The following is a 19,090-nucleotide window of genomic DNA, read 5'->3' as shown; positions in this document are numbered from 1 at the left end:
TTTTCTGTTGATTGTAAGACAGGTTATTAATAAAATTCATTCATTCATTCAAGTTCTAAATATGTTTAAAACCGGTTTCTTTGTCTACATTTGGAGATAATTAGCTTAGTCTGGGAAAGATAAACTACTTTGCAAGTATTTTTTAATTAAATATTTAATATATAGAGTTGGTTAGGTAAGGTATTTAATATAATATGTTCTGGGCGGCCTGCTTTCTATAATTTTCTGTTGTATTTCCCATAATTTTGTTACTAAAGTATAATGTTTTCATCAGATTTTGGTATATTTCGTAATGTTTAACCTAACTTCACTTCTTGAGTGTGGCTGGGATAATACAATAGTACCTATTTAAGTTTATTTTACGTCATGTAGGCTAAAAGTCCATATATAGCATTAATTATATACTTCAATATAAAATATTAAATATATTTAAAATTTTAGCCTAATATATTTTTCCAGTATTTAAAGCTGAAATTTCAGAAGGATAATTACCTTTCGGGAAGCTATAACGTTGGTAGACTCCAGGATAAAAATTTGAAAGAAACTTTCCAGGAACGGTTAAATACTAAAGTCCATATAGCAGCAACAAAATGAAATGTATGCATGAGCAATTAATAAATTTTGAAAAAAAAAATTTCGCAGAAAGCCAAATAGCTTAGAAGATTTAGACTTCTTTTGAAGATTAATTAAAAAAAAATTTTTTGACAAAATAAGTTTTTCAAAGAAAAGTAAATAACTTTATTATACAAAAAATGAGTAAAAATAAAATCAAATAATCTATCAAGCATGCAGCTATGAAAAATCAGCATCAATAAATAAATTAATCCCAAAATGAACAGAAATTACATTAAATAACCGAGTCAAACTCCAAACGAGCAGAAATTAACATAAGTTGGGCACAAAACCCCTATGCCTTCCCAAGCCCAGAACAAAATTTTACACTTTACTGAAAAAATATAAATGTTTTTACTTTTATAACTTTAATAAATCAAACAATATTAACATTTGATTACTAAATATCAGTATATGTATATTAAACTGGCAATGCACATTCATTTGTACACGGTAAAAAAAAACGTACTTTGACGTTGACAGCATTATTTCACGTTTGATCAGCGTACTTTCTAGTTGTTGGATTAGTGTCAAAATACACTTTTTGAGTGTATAGGTACTTCTACCCTATTTTTACATTCCTCAAATATATGTTTAAACTCGTTCAGTGCACTGTGAGGAGCTAATGACAATCAACTCTTGCGCTTATTAACTCTTGCGAAAATGGGTCATACCGCGGGGCATGACCGATGCAAAAATATCGTGAAAGGGGGTTCTGCGGGTTTTTGATCTATTGAGATTAAAAGCTAAACAAACGAAGACCTTTCACTTGTTGTCGTGGACTTATTTCTGAAAGGTAAGTTCTTTTGATTTTTTTTTTTACTTTTATACAAGTCTTATGAACTTTGCAGATAGAATGGTAAATTTTTTGGCTATCTTGGAAAGAGGTTAGGTTAGGAAAAAGAAAGTTTCAGGGATGCGTCTACAGGCTAAAGAATGTACCGGGAAGGTGTTTTGAAGTATTTACCTCCACTCCTCCCTCTAGAGGGTCCTAACTTTTGATGACCTTTAAAAATCAGTGTGTTATAAAAGTGAAACCTTGTTAAATAAATCTTCTGCTTAAATAAAGTACAACAAAATTCTTTTCAGCTTCACAACTTTGCTCAATCCCAATTTATAAACTTTGAAAGATATGCAAATATAATTCCTAAATTAAAAAAAACGTTGATACGGCTTAAAATTCTACTCAAATAACAAGAATTGTTACCTGTCATGTAGGCAAATTTCAGGAGCCTCTAGAGGCAAAAAGAGTGGAGGTAGGTACTTCAAAATACTTTCCCGGGACATACTCTAGCCTGTAGACCTTTGAGATAAGAAGATTATTCGAATTTGAATTGAATTGAATTGAATTACAAATAAAATGTTCTAAAAATGTATGTGAAATTATTTATTAATAAATGAAAAAAAATGTATGTACATGATAAAAACCACTATTCTACTCTTTAGATTTCATCTTCTACTAGGTATTTGTCGATAACAACTAATGTAGGTAGATTATCTGAATTCACAGTATACTGATCCTGATATGCTGCAATGTCAGGGTCGCATTTTCTACAATAGAGTGTAGCTTCACTCTTGTCATATCTCTTGGTATAGTCAATGATACTATTCTCATTCGTTTTATAAAATGTATCCCTGAAAGTTTCTTTTTTCTAGCTTAAGCCCTTTCCAAAATAGCCAAATGTAGCTAAAGTAGCATTTTACCAATAGAAATAAACAATGCTCTCAGTGATTCTAGGCGTTTACACCTCCCTGGAAAATACCCAGCGGGGTATAATATTCAATGGGGGGTATTTTCCGAGGGGGGGGGTAAACGCTAGTGACCACTCTCTATACAGTGGCGTCCATTTGTGAAATCAAAAGGGAAAGGGGATTCTTATCAGAAAACACTTTTATAATACACTATTAATATACATAAGAATTCTATAAAAAACATTTTCGTGTTTCTTTCCGTTTTTATACATGTTGTCAAATAGTAATTACATAATATATTTATACGACTTCAAATAGATTGTAGGATTGTACTAATATAAATTAAGCAAATTAATTGACATTTGAGTTTTGCGTTAGCTTCAAGAGGAGGTACGGGATAAAAGTCATATACAAAGGAGCATTGTCCTTCGGGTCCTGGCTCCTTCCAATGTGAAATTTTTTGATAATCAAATCCGATATTTTAAGGGTGGCCCCTTCTCTTCGTAAAGAAGTGTAACATAATGGAATTGTCTTATTTTTATTCTCTAAAAAAAATCATGTGATTCAGAATTCAATCCTCCAATTGAGCGTATCAGCCGCTTCCCCTGGAAGCTCCAGTCAGGAAATTAGAAAATTCTGGAATTTCCACGCATCCCACACTAAACCACGAAATTGCAAAAGTTTTCACATAGTTTAGTATATTAGAAGTATTCTAGTAGTTGAGTCAAAATTCAGAAATTCTTGTTCACTAAAAGTTTTTCTGCACCTTCATCGGTATGTCAAATTTGAAACATGTGAAAGGTGTTTTGGCTTCTACAGTACTAATGGGGGCTGTTCTGTCTTTCTGTTTTAGCCTGCCTGCCAAGAAAATGGCTGAAATACATTACATTGTTGACCTCTTTTTTTTTTAGAATGAACTTTAGCTTAGTTTAACAGGTTGGGCGACAAGTCACCATACAGAAATAAACTATGTTTCTTTCAGAAACACTTTATTCATAGAACATTCTCTGTATGGTTATGAATATTTTGGATGTGCATTGCAATATTTTGTCATACTCTTGATGAACATAAATTATCAAACCATGATCTGCTGCAAAAATATAAGCATTTATTCTATTTGCTTTATTACTTTTTCATTCATGCTTAAGTTTCTACTCAACAGAGCAAGATAGGAATATCAAACTACAAATTAAGGACGTGATTCGCTATGGAAAAGGGGGGGGTGCGCACCTAGAATTTTCTAAAGCTATCTTTTCCAGTTTTGTATATTGTCAAACTTCATTGCAAATCTCATCTTGATGGCATCAAATTGCAGAACTTCATGGCAAATCATAGTTTGTTCATTTTGTTCATTGGAACTTCACAGCCTGCGAGAATATACAGTTCATGTTAAACTGCATGCAAATCTGTGTGGCATCTCGTCGTGCAATACCCAACTGCTATCAGGCATTCAGTTGGCACAACAAATTTGATACTCATCTAGATTCCCACTCAGAAACAGGAAAGGCTGCTGTTAAACTAGAGCGCAGAGAGACTGCAATCAGATTTCCCTACAGCATAAGTTACAGTCAATGAGAGTTTGTAAGGGGAGACCTCCTGTTTAGCCACCTCTAATCTCACAGATGGGATTCAGATGAAGTATCATGTCCTGTTAGAGGTTGTAGCAAGAAGTTTAAAGTACAGAGCACCCTGCGGTCTCACATTTGCAGAGAACTAAAAAATAATAAGGCTTTAAACTACCTGAGCACTCCCCCTGACCATGATTAAGATTGTGTTGAAGAAAATAATGTTGCTTTAAACAATCTGAACACTCCTCCTGACCATGATAAGGATTGTGTTGAAGAAAATGAATCTTCTGAGCCACTAGACTCAGAAATGCTAAATTTGAACCAAGATGAAATAATGGGAGCTGGCTTAGCAGCTACAAATAAAACATCAGGATCGAGACAAACATCCTCAGGGGACTCGGGTATCCGTGATATGGAGCCTAGAAGGCAAGCACTTGCAAATGGCCTTGCTTTGCTTCTCCTTCGATTAGAATCACAGAAACATGTAGCTTCCTCAACTGTTAATTTTATTCTTGAAAATCTTGTAGCAAAAGAACTTAAAGAAAGTGTTGCTAAATGTATCTCTTCTGTTTCTCAGCCAGATTTGTTTAAGAAAATATGTGATGAAATTGACTGTGATTGTGTGCAGGATTCTTTGCTGCTTGTTACAGACTCTGCCACTGGATCACTGAGATCTCAGTACATGAGAGACCAGTATTTTACAAGCTGCAGTACTGTGGTACTTGAGTAAGTCATTATTGGAATTGATAAGCAAGGAAACGGAAGATTTGTCCAAGTAGTTTCAGTTGCAGTCACCTTGGAGAATCTTTTCAAACATAGAGGACTTCTTGGATTTCTGATGGATTGGTATTATCCTTCAGCAAAAGGTGAATATAGAGACTTCTATGATAGTGACTGTTTCGCTTCTTTATATGCTTCTGATCCAGACATGAAGGAAAATGTCACATTTCTTCACCTCCACGAGGATGAAGTACAAATAAAAAACCCACTTGAAAAGTGTACGTCAGGAAGTTACAACACTCAATTTTTATATGAGAGTTCTCAACTTCCCACCTTGACTTCGAGCACGGCCGGATCTATTGCAGTTAGTTATGCTAGTGCTGGCATCGAACTTCAAGATCGTTGGTTCTGAAAAAGTCTTCAAGAAGGTTGTGAATGAATTAGAGTTTCTTTGTACTGAAGACATTGTGATTGATGGGACAAGGTTCAAAATTATAGTTTTCTGTATATGTGGAGACAACTTGGGCATGAATTTTATTGGGGGAGTTTGTGAAATACTTCAACCGACATGTGCAGAATCCCTGCCGAATCTGCATGTTCTCTTGAAAAACTGCAACTAAAGACTATTGTAAAAATCAGCTTCCTCTTAAAACTAAAGCATCCAATGAGAAATCTTTAAACAAGCTGCAACACCCAAATATTAGGAAACAGTCTGTAAATGGCGTTCAATTCTGTAAATGGAACTTCAATTCTGATTTCAGTGCCTTGCCCAACTTTCGTGTGACAGATTACCGCCATGCATAGCCCATGACTTATATGAAGCTGTTATGAAGTGGGATGCTGGAAAATGTTTGCAGCGCTTGATGCATTGATGGTGTTTTCAAAGAATCAGAGCTTAGTGCTAGTGTTGCCAACTTTGACTACAAGGTTATAGATGCTAAGGACAAACCTCCTCCTTTCTCAAATGATTTCAAGTACTTTGAAGATAATGCAATTCAAAATTTGGTATTTCCTTGCCAGTTTCCTCTAATACTTGGCCATTTAGTTTCAAGAAAGGCTGAAAACGAATGTTGGTCCCTAATGTTACTGATGAGGATTGTATTGCTTGTGTCAAGTCGGAGGTTTTCAGACATGCTTATTGAAAATTTAGGTTTTACAATAAGAATGTACCTTGAATTGAAAGCAAAAATATTTGAGGATGATGAAAATAGGTTCAAGGACCATACAATGCGTCACTTTCCTTTGTATGTGCGAACACTGGGCCCCCTAATTCATTATTCAACTCTTCAGTTTGAATCAAGACATAAATATTTTAAAGATGCTGCTAAAAGTGCTTCCTCAACTAGAAATCTGACCAAGACAATGGCCCAGAGGTACCAAAAGTACCAGAATTACCTGTCTCTTTCAAATAGAATGTGTCAATAAATTAGGTGTACAATTTCCAAGAATGGAAAGCTGAAAAACACTCGCTACTTGACTCGGTTTCCCGATAAGCTGGGGAAAGACACATGCTTAGTCCAGGACCTCATTTTCAAGGGTGTTGTCTATAAGAAAAGACTTTATTTGATTAGCGATGTGACAGACTCAGCTGTAGAAGCTCGGACAGTTCTTTCTCATTCTGTCAAGGAAATCGCTAAGCAATGATCAAGAGCTGGCGTATCTTTACTGCGATTCTGAAGAGAGCTCCACTCTTGTTTGCTGGAACATTAGAGAAGTACCTGATTTTGATCTTGATCCTACATCATCTTATCTCATTCGTGGAAGGTGTTATCTGTCGTTTAGAGCTTTGTTTTGAAGGTGTGTATGATTGTTAAAATTAGAGGCTAGCTGTCCTGCCTCAAGACCATGTATTTGAGGCAGGATGAGAGAGATGGTCATTGGATGATGTGTCAGTACATCATAGTCATAATTTCAAGTTCAGGATAAGGTGTTTCGAATTTAGAAAGCAGAAATATTCTTTCTCTTTTTTGCCTGTTAAACTCATCTTGGACTTTTTATGGGAGGAGATGGTTGCGTTTGCAAAGTCGAATACTTCTATAATAGGAATTTTTTCTTTTTCTGGTTATCTGTGTTAATTACTTTGAATTTCAGAACGCCTTAATCTTTTGGATGTTTCGGGAAGCAATGCTTTCTTGTTCAATTTGAATGGTTACTGTGCCATCTACGTCTTGCTCTAACTGCTGTCTACTTCTAGGTGTAATAGATGTACATATCGGTAAGCAGAGCATCCATCCCAAAGACATCATCACTCTATTTTACAATTATCCCATCTTCGTTTGATATTTGCATAGTTCAAGATCGTTTGTGGCCTTATCTGGGAGTGTTTATTCAAAATGAATTCTTTGTCAGTAAAGTCCATACAATTGGAATATCAGCAACTGAAGAGGATTATTTCAGCCATGTGTTATGAGGAGCTCTTTTCAAAGGGTAAATAAATTCTTAAGTGAAACAGCCTTAACTTGTAAATAGCCTTGATACATTTTTTCGTTTTATTTTATTTAGAATATTACTTGACTGGAAATCATTAGTAAGAATGCTTTATATTTTGTTTGTCAATGCTTCTGTTCCATGCTTGATTTGCAGGAAGTTTGTATTATATTTTGGGAGGATTTAATTGAACTTGCGACTTAAGCAGAAAAATCTATCAACTTGCATTTAGCTCCTAAGGGCAAGTGCGACGTGGCTGATCTTATGGTAAATTTTGGCAAAATATTAAATTCTTTGTATTTCCTGAATATGTAGGAAAATGGAACGTTTTGAGGTATCATTGACTTGTTTTATGAGGGGTTAACTAAAAAACGAGTTTTATTTTTACTGAAAGTAAGGAGCAACATTAAAACTTAAATCGACATTAAAACTTAAAACTTAAATTCTGAATCTACTAAAAGCCACAAGATGGGCTTCCACTTCGAAGTTTGACTGTTTTCGCAAAGAAGCAAGCTTTTTTTTACATATTATTGATCAGTTTTAGATTCCATCAAATTTTGTAAGTTGTAACTTTTGTTTCGAGTATGCAATCCTTTGCTTGTAACAAGACCTTAACTCCCCAAAATTTGGATAAATCATTCGTAAGTCCCAGCTTAAAATAAAAACCCTCACCCCACTCCTTCTTGACTCCTGCATAAGACTTCAGAGAAACTGAGCTATCTTTTTGTGTCTATTATGTCTGTATTTCCTGGCCTCCTTAAACTCTGCTGGACTAATTTTACGACCTGTTCTATCTCCATCTTGCTAAAACTAACCTAGCCTACAATAGTTTTAAATCGCTTTTACTTGATATAACCAAGGAGTCATCCCTCTCTTATATTCTAGGTCTTCCTCCGAAAATAACTTCCTGTCTTTGCTACTGCCGTTGCTGGAGATATTGTTAATCACAGCTTGACCTAACCTGAATGCTATACACACTGACATTATTCTCCCACTGAATAATTACTTATTGTTACGAAGAACTCTTCCTGATTGTAGTAACCTTATGAACTATCTTTGCAGGTATGTTGCCAAGATGGATCCTGTGTAGAAAGCTCTCCTACCAGCAAGATTCAGAGAATTTTTAAACAAACTTTAAAATAATTTTTCTTATTTTTATTGTAATTTCTTAGTCAAATATTTTTGATATTGATTATATTGAGTTATATATTTATATTGAATCATAAAGAAATAATTGGATTCGTTTGTCTTTTTCCGTAGTATTTGGTCTGATGGTCGTGTTTTTAAGTTGATACCAATTAGTCAAAAGTGATAGGCCAAGACTGTTTATGCTTTTTTTTTGTCATGTAGTTGGTTTCCGTATGCAGTTTTTAGTATACTGGGCAGGGGCAACTGCGCTGGACATAGTAGAGGTTTCGCTTGGCAAGCTTCCCTTTGAATTTAAGCTTTGTATGGTACGATGGATCAAGGTCTTTTGGCACTTTTTTCTACTGCATTTGACTTGATATTTTCCCCTAAAATATGGATCATTGTTTAAATCCAGCCTTTCAAACAGTTCGCGGTGACCAACTGTAAGTAAGGAGCGACCCGGCAGAATAGTCACCGAAACTCTAAAAAATGAAATTTTGATACCAATAGATACATCAAAATAATAGTTTTCTTTTGCTGATTTCAAATATATAAGTTACGAGCCTGAAAAAGTTTGCCTTATTTTCGAGAAAAGGGGGAAACCCCCCTAAAAGTGATAAAATCTTAATAAAATAACACCATCAGATCAAGCGTATCAGAAAACTCTTCTTTAGAGGTTTTAAGCTTCTATCGGCAAAAATGTGGAATTTTGTATGTTTCGCCAAAAAAAACCCGGATGCGTTTTTGTTTTTTTTTCTTTCCAGGGGTGATCGTATTGATCCAGTGGTCCTACAATATCACGAGATGGCTCATTTAAACGGAAATTAAAAATTCCAGTTTCTTTTTAAATTACGCAGAAACTGAAGTGCACCTAGAATCCCCTATGCTTTTTTTTCTCAGTCACCCGATCAAGATTTTGAAATAACCATTTGGTTCAGCATAGTTGAAAATTTAATAATTAAGTCTTTTAAGATTACTTAATCCCCCAAATCGCCTGAGGGGAGGGCTGCAAGTTATGAACTTAGCCCATTGTTTACATATAGTATTATTATTTGGAAGTATACCGACGTTTTCAGGGGGATTTTTTTTATCAGGGGGGGTCCGGGGAAGGGGATTACGTGGGACAATATTTTCATGGGGGAAGGGATATTTCCATGAAGGGAGCGCCGGGTTTCCAAGTATTACTTAAAAAACGACCAGAAATTAAGCTAAAAAACAAGTTTTTTCAACTTAAAATAAGGAGCAACATTAAAACTTAAAACGATCAGAAATTATTACGTATATGAAGAGGTTTTCCCCCAAGTCAATATCTCGCTCTTCACGCTAAAGTTTGTTTTAGTACTTTCAAAAGATCTATCTATTTTAATTAAACTTGTGCTTCAAGGGTCATTCTTAAAGAATTGGAATTCGAAATTAAGCGTAAAGAGCTAGGTATTGACTAAGGGGCAAACCCCATCATATAAATAATAATGTTGGTTCGTTTCAAGTTTTAATTTTGCTCCTTACTTTCAGTTGAAAAATTAGTTTTTTTTTTGTTCAATACATTAGGATTTAATTGCGGTACACCTGTCAAAATATTGTTTTCCGGTCGTTTGAAAAACTGTTTGCATTGGAACAGAGTTAATTTTAATACAACTGTTATATTATAGACTATTTTTAACAATTGTTGAACAATAATGCTTGTTTCAATAATAGTTGTACTATATTAATTTTGCAATTAATCAAATTCTAAAAGCTGCAATTCAAAATTTCAAATCGGGACCCTCCCTGCTCAAAAAAAAAATCATTTTGTGCTGACTCCAAATAATCACGTGCAGACCCCCCCTCCCCTGCCATATAAACTTTTATGGGTTGCCCCACCCCTAACGGCTAATCATTATCCATTTACGCTAAATGAGCGTAATTGTACGCCAAAAAATCAAGACGCGGAGGTTTCTTTGATAGGTGGAAATGAAACTGGAAGGCCACGCCTATCACGTCAAACTAACGAAAAATTACGCTAAATGACAGTAGTTTCGCAACAGAAAAGGGTTATTTTATGTTGAAAAATTGTAATTTCAGGATCGCATAGATTGGCTGTGACGAATAAAGTGGGTCCGCCCATAACGTTAAATCAGTCACAATGTACGCTAGAATACCTTATTTTTAACCCTCTGACTGAAACACGCTGAATTAGCGTCCGTTAGTAAAATTACGCATTTTTAGCATAAGGCCCACTTGTTGCACCATAATTTAGCGTAAAAGTACGAACGGATTTTTTACCGTGTAATTTGTATTTTAAAAAGGACACAAGCCACTCCAAGCTCCAATTGAATGAGCGCTTTTCGAAGTTTCTACGACAACTTCTTCGATACGAAGTGCCTTGTTCTAATGGGAAAAGTTAATACATTAGGCACTGTGCCAACATTGTTCTTATATGCCCCCAGGGCATAACTTAAAACCCTTGCCCTGAGGGTTATGGGGGAGTGTCCTCCTCTTTGCTTAGTCCCCGTTTCTTGTCTCGTTCTCGACAGTCCCACTTAGGCAGCGTGACCACAGTGCAAATAAAAAAGGAAACATTTGTTTATGTGCATTGTATAAGCTCACAGAGCGCTTATTAAAGAACTTGAACTGAGGGATCTAAGGGGGTTATAAACCTAGATGTCCTTATTTCAAAAACGTATATAAACTTTAAACCAAACGAATATCAAAAAATTTTGAGTCGATGTATTTGGAAAAATGGTGGGCGTGAAAGGGGCGTTAGTCACTATCCAATCACTTTCAACTATTAAAAAAGGCACTAGCCCTTTCAGTTTCCAATTGAATGAGTCCTTTTGAAGTTTCTACGAAAACGCTTTCTATAAAAACTTTATATGCCCCAGGGCATAACTTACAACCCTTGCCCTGAGGGCTGTAGGGGGAGGGGTTGTCATCTTTAGAGACCTAATCTCCAAAACTTTCAACAACAATGAATAAAATGGCTATCTAAAAATTTTGATTGGATGTGTTTGGGGGAAAGGTGGGCGTGAGAGGGGGTTTAGTTGTCCCCAAATCACTTTCGACTATTAAAAAGGGTACTATCCATTGTTTTTCAAATCGATTGAGCCCTTTTTCAAGTTTCTACGACAAAGATTTCTATATAAACCTTATATGCCCCTAGGGCATAACTTACAACCCTTGCACTGAGGCCTCTGAGGGGGTTATCATCCTAAAAGACCTAATTTCCAGAACGTTCAACTTCGTTGAACAAAATGAATATATCAAAATTTTGATTGGATGTGTTTTGGAAAATGGTGGGCGTGAGAGGGGCGTTAGTCGCTATCTAATCGCTTTCAACTATTAAAAAAGGCGCTAGCCCTTTCGATTTCCAATTGAATGAGCCCTTTTGAAGTTTCTACGACAACACTTTCAATAAAATTTTATATGCCCCAGGGCATTACTTACAACCCTTGCCCTGAGGGGTGTGGGCAGTTGTCATCCTTAAAGACATAATCTCTAAAACTTTCAACTACGCATAAAGAAAGGAAAACGAGCAAAAATGGGGTTTTTATAGGCCAAATGAAAGTACTGAAAAAAAACACAACAAAGCGAATATTTCGAGAGCTGATTTTGTTTCCAAGGTAAAGAAAGTTTTGGTTAAACACAATACAAGAATTGGCAGTTTTGATGCAGATTCAATGTATACCAATTGTGATCCTCAAAAGGCCGAAATGATTTTGGAGCATAAACTTAATTCTAACCCAAATCTACTCTTTCGAATCAGACACTTCTTCCACTTACAGCACTTTGTAACAGAACTTCTTTTCACTTCCATTATAGAGGCATTTTTTGTAGACAGACATATGGGCTTTCAATGGGTGCCCTCCTTTCTCCAATACAGGCTGATATCTTCATGGAAGACCTTGAAGAAAGGGCTATTTTGCAAAGTTTTTGTAAACCTGAATTTTGGGTTCGTTTTAAAGATGATATTTTTTATTTGCGGGAACATGCTGACGATTCTTTGAGTTCTTTTCTTTACTTGCTCAACTCCTTGGATCCAAAACTCAATTTAACTCATGAATCAGAGGTAGAGAGGCGTCTTCCTTTCTTGGATGTTCTGGTGCACCGAAATGATACAAGTTTCGAGTTTAGTGTCTATGGAAAACCAACAAATAATTACCGTTACTTAAATTATTCCTCTAATCATTCTCCTGCTGTGAAAAGAGGAGTTGTCACTTCTCTAGTTAATAGAGCATTGAAAGTTTGTTCAACACGCTTCTTGGATTTAGAGCTATACCACCTTAGAGATATTTTATTTGGGAATGGGTATCCAATTAGTTTAATAAATTCTGTAATTGCAAAACGCATTAAAAGATTATCAGATAGTTCCACAGAAAACACAAATCAAAGGGAAAATTCAGTTTATTTTGGTCTCCCATACGTTAAAGGGGTTTCAGACCACATTTCAAAAAATCTAAGAAAAAATAACATTTACACTTATCATAGACCCAGAAAAACTATCAGGTCCCAAATTTATCAAGGTAAAGACCCTATCCCGATAGGTGAAAACTCCGGTGTCTACAGAATTCTTTGTTCGCGTGGTCTTTGGTATGTCGGAAGAACTGATCAGCGACTCACGGATAGATTTACCCAACACTCTATTTCAATTAATTATAGACTTAAAAAGCGAAAAAAAACAGAAAATTTTTACTAAGCCATTTCAGAGTACATTTTCGAAAACCCAGATCATACGATTGTTTTTAATCAAGCTAGCTTTATTTAGTATGGACAAGGTATAGTCTAGCAAAATAGAGAAACTGTTGAAATTTATAAATACCATCTTTTAGGTCTAGCTTTGAACAGGGATTCTGGTGATTTAAGAATAAACGAGTCACATTTTCGTTTTCTCAAATGAGAAGCCGATACTTTTGTAATCCCTGAAATACACCTTGCACCACTTTCCCAGTCATATAATCAAACACGTGAACAACCCCTTAGGTCTCAAAGGGTGTCTGCAAGAAATTTATTAACTAAAATTCGAAGTTAGATGAAATAGTTCTCCAACTTATTTAATTGCTGGTTCGTTTTGTTTTTGAGTGAATGAATTGTTTTCTTTTATCTCTCAGTTGTTCGCTAGTATTCGTCGATGGCAGTTCATAATTTTTTGGAGTTTCTGCAAATCGCGGATATTGGCGAATAACTCGCTTTTATGGTTGTTAGGTATTTGGTTTTAATTCTTTTAATTTTTGGCTTTTATTGAATTTTATTCATCTTTCAAGTTTTTGTTGTTTTTTTTCTTTGTTTTTTTTATTCTTTTCACATTGACTTTCCGCGTTTGTTTTTGGATACATTATTTTGTTTCGCTCTGAAGATTAGATGTGTTTGTCTTCTCGCAATATTTGCTTTGTTGTGTTTTTTTTTCAGTACTTTCATTTGGCCTATAAAAAACCCCATTTTTAATCGTTTTTCTTTCTTTATGTGATGTCAGGCCAATGTGGTTTAAGAAATTATTTTTTCAACTACGTTGAATAAAATGGATATTAAAAATTCTGATTGGATGTGTTTGGGGAAAAGGTGGGCGTGAGAGGGGGGTTAGTTACCCTCAAATCACTTTCGACTATTAAAAAGGGTACTATACCATTGAATTTCAAATTGAATGAGCCCTTTTTCTAGTTTCTACGACAAAGATTTCAGTAAAAAACCTTATATGCCCCCAGGGCATAACTTATAATCCTTGCCTTGAGGGCTGTCCTCCTCAAAAACATATTTTCTATCTGGAAATCAACTACCCTGAACAAAATGGCTATCTCAAAATTTGGATTGGTTGTGTTTGGGGGAATGATGGGCATGGGGGAGGGGGGAAGTTGCCATCCAATCATTTTTGACTATTAAAAAGGGTACGAGTCCTTTGAGTTTCCAATCGATTGAGCCTTTTTATAAGTTCTTATAACAGTGCCTTCTATAAATACCTTATGTGCCCTCAGAGCATAACTTATAACACTTGCCCCGAGGGTTTTTGGGGAGTGCCCTTCTCAAAAACATATTTTCTATCTGGAAATCAACTAGCCTACGCTGAAAAAAATGGTTATCTCAAATGGCTTTGATTGGATATGCTTGGGGGAATGATGGGCGTGAGGGGGGGGGGCTAGTTGCCCTTCTATCACTTTCGACTATTAAAAAGGGCACTAGAACTCTCAATTTCCAATCGAATGTGCGCCTTTTGAAGTTTCTACGACGACCTCTTCCACATGAAGAGCCCTGCTCTAAAGGAAAAAATAATAAATTGTACATTGTGCCAACATTGTTCTTATATGCCCTCAGGGCATAACTTAAAACCCTTGCCCCGAGGGTTGTGGGGGAGTGTCCTCCTTAAAAATATATTTTCTATCGGGAAATCAAGTACGCTGAACAAAATGGCTATCTCAAAATTTTGATTTGATGTGTTTGGGGAAATGATGGAAGGGGGAGGGGGCAAGTTACACTCCAATCACTTTCGATTATTAAAAAGGGCACTAGCCCTTTGAATTTCCTATCGATTGAGCCTGTTTTGAAGTTTCTACGACAACGCCTTCTATAAAAACCTTATATGCCCCCAGGGCATAACTTAAACCCCTTGCCCTGAGGGTTGTGGGGGAGTGTCCTCCTCAAAAACATATTTTCCATCTGGAAATCAACTACGCTGAACATAATGGCTATCTAAAAATTTTGATTGGATGTGTTTGGGGGAACCATTTGCGTGGGGGGGGGGGCTAGTTGCCCTCCAATCATTTTCGACTATTAAAAAGGGCACTAGAACTCTCAATTTCTAATTGAATGATCCCCTTTTGAAGTTTCTACGACGACCATTTCCATATGAAGTGCCCAGCTCTAAAGGAAAAAAAAAATAATAAATAGTACATTGTGCCAACATCGTTCTTATATGTCCTCAGGTCATAACTTAAAACCCCTGCCCCGAGGGTTGTGGGGAGTGTCCTCCTCAAAAACATATTTTCTATCTGGAAATCAACTACGCTGAGCAAAATGGCTATCTCAAAATTTTGGATGTGTTTGGGGGAATGATGGGCGTGGGGGGGGGGCTAGTTGCCCTCCAATCACTTTTGACTATTAAAAAGGGCACTAGCCACTCCAATTTCCAATCGAATGAGCCCTTTTCGAAGTTTCTACGACAACTCCTTCGATACAAAGTGTCCGGGTGGAGAAAAAAAAACACTTTGTGCCCACATCGTTCTTTACTTAGGCAGCGCTAGTGCGCTGCCTATGAAATGTCAAGCCTTCCAATCACTTTCGACTATTAAAAAGGGCCCTAGGCCTTTCGATTTCCAATCGAATGAGCCCTTTTTGAGTTCCTACGACAAAACTTCCTATAAACACCTTATATGCCCCCAGGGCATAAATTACAGTCCTTACCCTAAGGGCTGTGAAGATGTTTGTCATCCTCTAAGACCTAATTTCCAGAACTTTCAACTACGTTAAACAAAATGGCTATCTCAAAATTTTGATTGGATGTGTTTGGGAAAATGGTGGGCGTGAGAGGGGCGTTAGTCGTTCTCCAATCACTTTCCACTATTAAAAAAGGCACTAGCCCTTTCAATTTCCAATCAAATAAGCCCTTTTGAAGTCTCCACGACAACGCTTTCAATAAAAACCTTATATCCCCCAGGATAACTTACAATCCTCGCCCTGAGGGCTGGGGGGGGGGTTCATCCTCAAAGACCTAATTTCCAGAACATTCTACTACGTTGAACAAAATGGCTGTCTGACAATTTTGGTTGGATGTGTTTGGGGGAATGGTGGGTGTGAGAGGGGGGTTAGTTACCCTCCAATCACTTTCAGCTATTAAAAAGGGCACTAGCCCTCTCAATTTTCAATTGAATGAGCCCATTGGGAAGTTTTTATGACTACTCTATCATTAAAAACTTTACATGCCCCCAGGACATAACTTACAACCTGTGTCCTAGGGACTCTGTGGGGTTGGTCATCCTTAAATACATAATTTCCAGATCTTTCAACTACGTTGAACAAAATGACTATCTCTTAACTTTGATTGAATGTGTTTGGGGAAATGGCGGGCGTGAGAGGGGGGTTAATTACTGCCCACTCACTTTTGACTATTAAAAAGGGCAATTTCAATTTCCAATAAATTGAGCCCCTTTTGAAATTTCTACAGCAAATTTCTATCTAAACCTTATATGCCACCAGGGCATAACTTACAACCCTTGCACTGAGGGCTCCGATTGGGTTATCATCCTAAAAGACCTAATTTCCAGAACTTTCAACTACGTTGAACAAAATGGATATCTTAAAATTTTGATTGGACATGTTTTGGGAAATGGTGGGCGTGAGAGGGGGGGTTAGTTGCCCTTCAATCACTTTGACTATTAAAAGGGCACTATCCCTTTCAATTTTCAATTGAATGAGACATTTTTGATGTTTTTTTTACAAAGTCGTTTCCTGTCAAAACCTCGCCTGTCACTGGGGTGTAATTTACAACTCTCACCCTGACGGCTGTGCGGGGATGGGTTGTCATCCTTAATGACCTAATTGGCAAAACTTCTACACATGTTAAACAAAATGGCTATCTCAAAATTTTTATTCTATATGTTTGGGGAAAAGGTGGGCGTGAGAGGGGGTTTAGTTGCCGTCATATCATTTTAGACTATTAAAAAAGGCACTAGTCCTTTGATTTTCCAATAGAATGAGCCCTTTTCCAAGTTTCTACGACAAAGATTTCAATAAAAACTTATATGCCCCCAGGGTATAACTTACAACCCTTGCCCTGAGGGCTGTGGGGGGAGTGTCCTGCTCAAAGGTATAATTTCCTGAACTATAAACTGCATTGCACAAAATGGCTATCTAAATTTTTGATTGGATATGTTTGGGGAAATCGTGGGTGTGGAAGGGGTGTTAGTTGCCTTCCAATCACTTTCGACTATTAAAAAGGGCACTAGCCATTTCAATTCCCAATGAAATGAGCCCCTTTTGAAGTTACTACGACAACTCCTTCTATAAAAACCTTATATGCTCTCAGGGTATAACTTGAACTCCGGGCCCTGAGGGTTCTAGGGGACTGTCCTGCTCCACCACATAGTTTCTATGTGGAAATTCATTATGTTGAGCAAAATGGCAATCTCCAAATTTTGACTGTATGTGTTTGGAGGATTGATGGGCGTGGAAGGGTTGTTGGTTTCCTTCCAATCACTTTCGACTATTAAAAAGGGCACAAGCCACTCCAATTTCCAGAAGAATGAACCCTTTTTGAAATTTCTACGACAACTTCTTCGGTACGAAGTGCCCTACTCTAAAGGAAAAAAAAATAAATGATACAGTGTGCCAACATCGTTCTTATATGCCCTCAGTTCATAACTTAAAACCCTTGCCCCGAGGGTTGTGGGGAGTGTCCTCCTCAAAAACATATTTTCTACCGGAAATCAACTACGCTGAACAAAATGGCTATCTCAAAATTTTGATTGGATCTGGTTGGGGGAATGATGGGCGCGGGGGGGGGCTAGTTGCCCTCCAATCACTTTTGACTAATAAAAAGGGCACTAGCCCTCTGAATTTCCAATCGACTTAGCCTTTTTTGAAGTCTCTAAGACAACGCCTTCTATAAAAGCCTTATATGCCCCCAGGTCATAAATTAAAATCCCTGCCCCGAGGGTTGTGGGGGTCCTCCTCAAAAACATATTTTCTATCTGGAAATCAACTAAGCTGAACAAAATAGCTATCTCAAAATTTTGATTGGATGTGTTTGTGGGAACGATGGGCTTGGCTGTGGGGGGGGGGGGGTATTTGCCCTCCAATCAGTTTCGACTATTAAAAAGGGCACTAGCCACTCTAATTTCCAATCAAATGAGCCCTTTTCGAAGTTTCTACGACAACTCCTTCGATAGGAAGTGCCAGGGTATGGAGAAAAAAAATAATAATAATACATTGTGCCAACATCGTTCTTTACTTAGGCAGCGCTATCGCGCTGCCTAAGTAAAAAACGATGTTGTTTTTTGCGGTTGACGCAGTGAAGAATTGCCACAAAATTAATTCAAAGTCAGCCGAACGCCTCTGCCGGTGGCGGCGCGCCTGCGGAGCGCCGGTGGCGTAGCGACACTTCGGCGGTGGTCAATCGGGCCTATTGCTGCCGGAGTCTGGTCGATCTGCCGGTGTGGCGCCGGGTCTATCTACAAAACTACTTAGATAGAATGACTCGTGACACTTTCCGACGAATTCTTCAAAACTAGTGATGAACAATAAACACAAAAACTAGCCCGAAAAAAAAAATGTTCTCTTAGGAGAAGCAAAATCTGCGAAGAAAAAAAACTTTGTTTTTTATTCATTTTTTGCTCCTTTTGTTTTCTTTTAACACAAAGAATAAACCTTTCGAAAGATTGTTGTCTGATTGTTGTCTTTTTCCAACGAAAATATAAAAAAAGGTATCTTTCCGAAAGGCAACAGTGAAAATTCATACATACTTAGCGAGATATCATCACTACCGAAAAATTGTTGTCTTTTTCCGAAAGATTGTTGTCTTTTTCCAACGAAAATATCAAAAAAAGTATTGAAAGGATAAATATCGAATTATCGGATAAATATCGAAATAAATATCGAAAGGATAAAAGGATAAATATCAAAAATATCAAAAGACAACTACATCATAGGCAGCGCTATCGGGCTGCCTATGATGTAGTTGTCTTTGGGAGTCTTGTTTGTCAGAAATTTTAAAGATGAAAAGCGTTGTCAACTTCAACTAATTACTTTATTTTAATTATTCTTGAATTAATTTATTTTATTGGTTCAACGTGGCAACACTAGGGAAAGTGTAATACTGCCCCAAAGACTTAAAGACTAAAAAAGGTGCTTTAAGGCTGACAGTGACTAATAATCACTTCAAAAATAAAGATAAAGGATACATATAGGTGAATAAATGAATTCTAAAACGAACAGCAATTAAAGTGAATAATGCAATCAAACCTAAAACGGTAAGAATTTACCAG

At 36.8% G+C, this 19,090-nt stretch overlaps 1 protein-coding gene across 4 annotated transcripts in view; it reads left to right on the top strand.

Annotated features, from left to right (window-relative positions):
• Positions 1 to 19,090, top strand: part of LOC148942556 (uncharacterized) — a 104,969-nt gene that overhangs the window by 37,523 nt on the left and 48,356 nt on the right. The window lies entirely within an intron of this gene.

The sequence above is a fragment of the Artemia sp. Qi Xiang Cuo genome, chromosome 16 (genome assembly GCF_049724085.1).
Source record: "Artemia sp. Qi Xiang Cuo chromosome 16, ASM4972408v1, whole genome shotgun sequence".
In the NCBI taxonomy this organism is placed as follows: domain Eukaryota; kingdom Metazoa; phylum Arthropoda; class Branchiopoda; order Anostraca; family Artemiidae; genus Artemia; species Artemia sp. Qi Xiang Cuo.
Note: the sequence above shows the minus strand (reverse complement) of the source record. Positions and strands in the feature narration are given on the sequence as shown.